Source organism: Geotrypetes seraphini, chromosome 7, assembly GCF_902459505.1.
Source record: "Geotrypetes seraphini chromosome 7, aGeoSer1.1, whole genome shotgun sequence".
Classification (NCBI taxonomy): domain Eukaryota; kingdom Metazoa; phylum Chordata; class Amphibia; order Gymnophiona; family Dermophiidae; genus Geotrypetes; species Geotrypetes seraphini.
In genome coordinates this window covers 2,769,952-2,775,951 of record NC_047090.1, presented here as the reverse complement: position 1 = coordinate 2,775,951, position 6,000 = coordinate 2,769,952, and positions in this window count along the sequence as shown.

Here is a 6,000-nt window from a genome sequence, read left to right as displayed (position 1 = left end):
TCCCCCAAGCCACTGCCACTGCCATTGCCATCGGGGACCAGGACCCAAACGCCACCAATAACAGGCCCCAAGCTCTCCCTGCTTCGGCCAACCAGCATTCCTCTCCCCGACGTTAATTCTGCCGTCGGGAAGAGGAAGGCTGATCAGCCCAAGATCGTGATCAACCTACTGGGGGAAATGCTGCCGGGTCCTGCCTTCGCGGAAACAGAAAGTAGGCAGGACCCGGCAGGAAGAAGAACAAATGCTTCACTAACCTGTCTCCCGCATTAGCCCGTAGCGAACGCTTGCTTCAGGGCTCTCAACATGTGCGTGCCGGCTTCCCTTCTCCTCCCCCTCCCCCCCGGACATAACTTCCGGTTTCGGAGGGAAGAGAAGAGAAGCCGACACGCACACGTTAGAGCCCGGAGCATAAGTTCGCTACGGGCTGAAATCTCCAAGCCGGTTTTTTGGGGTTTTTTTTAAATGTTCAGCAGCGGCAGATGACAGCTGGGCGAACCGCCCAGCTAAAAGGCCCTAGGGAGAACACTGGAGAGGAAGGCTGATCGGCCCGTAGATCAGGACGGCAACACGAGTGCGATCGACTCGAGTTGCCTTCCTGAGCTACTGGTCGATCGCGATCGACGCGTTGGGCACCCCTGGTTTAGAGATTAACAGGGGTCTCAAGTGCTCACTACCAGAAGCCTGAGTTATTTGTCAAAGCCACTGACTGATACCGTGAGCTATCATCGGTCCCGTATCTTATCTCTATGCCTATGATTTGTGCATTTTAGATATATAAATATTAAACTATTTTCTGTATAAATTAATCCTAAAATCTATATTACTTAATGCTTCACCATTCCAAATGAATCAGGATTACTTAGCTTTTTGTCTTTATATCTTTTTCTTGCTGTTTTGTTCCCATTCCGTATAATTCAGGATTTCTCAACTTATTTTCATTATGTTAATCCTGTTATTCTCCTCTACGGAAGATCTCCGTTTCGCACCCACATATTAACAAGGGGCTTCTTCAGGAAAGCACCAACTGCCTCTCTTAGCTTCCTTGGGTGTAAACCTCCTAAAGAGAGACACGCTGGATCCTTCTCAACAGCCTCAGGCTCAAACATTGGCTCAACAGCCTGAGGCTGTTGAGAAGGATCCAGCGTGTCTCTCTTTAGGAGGTTTACGCCCAAGGAAGCTAAGAGAGGCAGTTGGTGCTTTCCTGAAGAAGCCCCTTGTTAATATGTGGGTGCGAAACGGAGATCTTCCGTAGAGGAGAATAACAGGATTAACATAATGAAAATAAGTTGAGAAATCCTGAATTATACGGAATGGGAACAAAACAGCAAGAAAAAGATATAAAGACAAAAAGCTAAGTAATCCTGATTCATTTGGAATGGTGAAGCATTAAGTAATATAGATTTTAGGATTAATTTATACAGAAAATAGTTTAATATTTATATATCTAAAATGCACAAATCATAGGCATAGAGATAAGATACGGGACCGATGATAGCTCACGGTATCAGCCAGTGGCTTTGACAAATAACTCAGGCTTCTGGTAGTGAGCACTTGAGACCCCTGTTAATCTCTAAACCAACCTGTGCTAGTGCATAAGATTTGTGCGACAGCGCATTTACGTGAGTGGGTAGTGTGAGTCACTAAGTTTACAATAGAGGTGATTTCTTTAATAAGACATTAACTATTTTTTTCTGAGGCCTTCCAAGTACCTACAAATCCAAAATGTGGCCCTGCAAAGGGTTTGAGTTTGAGACCACTGCTCTAATATAAATGCATCCATAGCTTCATACAAACATAGCAGGAAAACTCATGCTTTGTTTAATTTTCCCTCTGTACAGGGATGCAAAAGTAAGAAATTTATTAATCACACTTTAGCGTTTCAGGTAGCTTCCCATGACAAAGAATTTTGATCATTGTTGCTTACAGCTTATTCTTATAAACATTCTAGAACACAGTTGAAAACTTATCTCTTTTCTAAGTATTTGGCTAATTAACTTATTCCTATTTCTTAGATTATGTTTACTGTTTATAATCTTTTATAAGCCGCGTTGAACTTACATCTACACCAGGGGTAGGGAACTCCGGTCCTCGAGAGACGTATTCCAGTCGGGTTTTCAAGATTTCCCCAATGAATATGCATTGAAACCAGTGCATGCAAATAGATCTCATGCATATTTATTGGGGAAATCCTGAAAACCCGACTGGAATACGGCTCTCGAGGACCGGAGTTCCCTACCCCTGATCTACACGGTTAATAAAGCACAATGTTATGTTATGTATTCCCCTTCTGAAGTAGGGAATTCACATGTGTTTTATGGTCCTGTCCTAGTCTCACCTAGGATTACCAGACGTCCAGGAAAACCTGGACATATCCTCTTTTTAGAGGACTGTCTGGGTGTCCAGATGGACTTTCCAAAACCCAGTAGTTTCTCCAGGTTTTGGAAAGCCCTGACCTCTGGCTGTGTCTGGAGGGCCTCTGATCATGCACTGATGACATCAAACGTATCTGCGCATGCTCAGAGGCCCTCTAGACATGGCCCAGAGATCCAAAGAAGAAAGACGAGGCTTTGTGGGGGCGGGGTCGAGGACATAATGGGGCAGGGCTGGAGGCGGAACAAGACAGGGCTGGAGACAGAATGGGGCGGGGCCATATGTCCGGGTTTCTACATTGGAAAATCTGGCAACCCTAGTCTCACCCAAACCTCACCCCTTTTACATTACTCTACTGAAAATACCTGAATCCAACCGATTCATGTACTTCAGTGTGTTCTAAACTGGATGACACATCTGAGACCATGGCTATCCAAGTTTTCCCAGATTATTTATGTATGGCAACATAATGTTCTGCAGAGCTGTGCATCATCATTTATAGGTGAGAAGCTGTACGTGTACACCATAGAGAAAGAATATGTACCATCCAACAATGAATCACATAATGTACTGGGTCATGGATATCACACGCCATACCATGAGTTTGTGGGAGGAAGCTGTGGCAGAAATTCAGGGACATCACGCCAACAAACAGCAAAAGATAAGATTTTATGTAACAAATTTCTCACGCTCATAGAAACCATTCAAATAGTGTATCAAAAGTAATTGCCTTCTACTGGTAGCTGTCCTGAAGAGGTTGGAAGAAGCTAAATAAAGGGCAGCAGCATGGTGACTCAGAAAAAAATAGGATGAGGACACAGAGAAAGGAAACGCGGATGAATGCTGAAAACAAAGGCGAAACAGAATAGTAAACTAAACTCTGAAAACAATTGAAGGCCTAATTAGGTTAAAGCCCACACATCTTGGTTTATTTTTAAGATGCCAGAGTTTTAGAGGCTTACATTTCCGGCGCCTACTTTCAACAAGATTCGCATCCATAGAGGCGCCAACCGGAGCCTATGTCCCAGTGTTAACTATGCCTGCTTAAGTCTAGACACTGGTAGGCCTCTCTATGCACAGGAGTTGGACACTGTTTGTAGGTGTTTGCATGTGCCTACATTTTTTAAAAATTAGATTTTAATTGGTTTTAAACGATACAGTCAATTACCCTGCTGTTTTCTACAGTACAAAATTATTCATTTCTTTTCAGGGCGGTTTTGACTAGCTAGAAAATCCCATATACAGTATTTTTCTCCTGTCCCAAGTATGGGTTATAATTAGAAATTTGCATGGGATAACTAGCCTGGTCACTTGTGGTGAGATGTTAATTGATCAAGACAGGGCGTGTACTGTTGCTGTTTAGGACTGCATGCAAGAGAACTGGTGCAACTACCTAGGCTGTAACCACCAAAGGGGAAAAAAAACACACTGCGTATGCTTAACTACATTGGAATGTTATTTTGGACAATTAGCTTGGTTTGCTAGAAATCAGTTATGACATAACTTGCAGGAAAGTCTAAGATTTATATGTACATACTTCCAGAGGTAAACACATATTATGGGCTAAATTCTATATATGGCACCCAAGAAATAAGCGCCAAATAAATTGCTATTCTACAAGCTGTGTTTAAAGTTACGTGTGGTTTTAATAAATAGTGCTTACACCAAGGAAACACGACTAAACTTAGGTGTGGCTATTTGCCCCAACAAAAACATGGTGCAAATTTATTTATTGTATTTCGCTTAGTAAAATAAAATAAGCAATTGCTGTATATCAAATTTTAAGAAAAACTTGAATAAGAACGCGGTGCATAGCACATGTCAATCTTTAGGCGCCATTTATAGAATCACGCCTAGTGGTGCCTAAAGTGGACTTAGGTGCACCTTATTATTGTCACACAAAGCTTGAAGAATGGTCTAGAACAGACATGTCAAACTCTGGTCTTCGGGGTGATTAAATTTGGCTCGTGATCTGGTCCGAGATTTGGCCCGCCCACGGCAGAGAGAATGGCTGGGGTCGGTACTCTTCCTCATTGCACCTCATGCTTGTCCATCACCCGCTGCAACAGACGCCCAATTGGTGGGAGTGAGCATGCTCCATTTTCCTCCCTCCAGCATCCTGGACTGACAACGTGATATGTCGGGTGGAGGAGGTACGGTAGCTGCCTGGGTGCACCCGGGGGGGTGGTTGGTGGAAAACATGCAGGCCTTCGTGGAGCTGTAATGATTTTCAGCTGCACTGTTCAAATAATGCTGTTAAAAGTCTGAGATTGCCCTGGTCAGCGCTTATTTATCTAGGTGCCAGCATCTGCTACTTCATTAAGTAGCACTGAATATAGGACGGCTTAATTTTAGGATTCCAGAATGAGCTTTGGTGCATGAGGCCCTGGTGAAACAGTTTTCCTTGATTGCTTTCACACGCAGCATTGGATTAGTACAGTTTTGCTCTCCATGTCTAGATTCATTATTCAGCCATGCTCTTGTTCAAATTCAGTTAACAAGTTGTAATTGCTTTTGTCACACTGCTTAATTTTGAATATAAAGATTTGAATAATGAGAAGACAACAAAAGGTAGAAAAAATAAATTTATTTTCTTTTATTACAATATGTCAGATTTGAAATCTGTATCCTGCCAGAGTTGGTGTTAGACAGCAAGCATGAACTAGGACCTAAAAGAGAGAGGAAAAGTCTTTGTTAAGGTGTGCATTTAGCGCACACTAAATCGGTTAGCGTACCTTAATAAAAGGACCCCTAAGTATCTTTAAAAATTTGGCCTGTGACTTACCCCATTTTACTAAGGCGCTAAATGCTAATGCGTCCATGGACTAACACACACGCATTAGCGTTTAGCGTGCACTAATCGCTTAGCGCACCTTAGTATGTGCCCATGTAATTGAGTTTGACAGGCCCCGTTCTGACTTACGGTACAGGTTTCTCACAAGCAAGTTTGTGAGAAAGGGGAAGATTGGTAGAGCCCTGCTACAGTATTTTATTTTCACTATCTGGGGTCATAGTGGTTAAAAGTTTGAGTAAGAGTGTCCTGTTCATGTTGGAATTCTTAAACTTTTCAGATTATGTTTGTCCCTGATAATGAAAAAAACAACAACAAAAAAACCAACTTCTCCAAATATAGTAAAACAACACTGTTCTAAATTTGATTCTTTTTTCAGTAATGCTCACGGATGAATAATGCTAGTCCAGTGGACCTGATAGTGCATTCCCTCATTTTCACAGTAGTAGAGACCACCACCACAAGTATAGAAGCCAACTCTGTGGGTGCTTGAGCATCCCCAATATTGAGCAAACTCTAGGTCCAGGGCAAGGCAAATTCCATTGGGTTTAGCACCCCCAATCACTGTAAAAAGTTAGTTCCTATGACCACAATTAGCCAGTCTTGCAAGAACCTTTGGTAGGTTTCCAAGATCAGTTCTTCATAAAGAAATGTCACTTTTCAGACAATCAGCATTAAAAAAACATTCCACTAGGAGGAAACTGGAAAGTTACCAAACACGGAACACTGTGGCTTTAAAAACCCTTACATAACAAAGCCCTTGAGCTACTTATCTGTGCTTTTCGATTACAGTGTCCTGGACACAAGAACTGTCCGTTCTGGCAAAGATCTGCTAATGA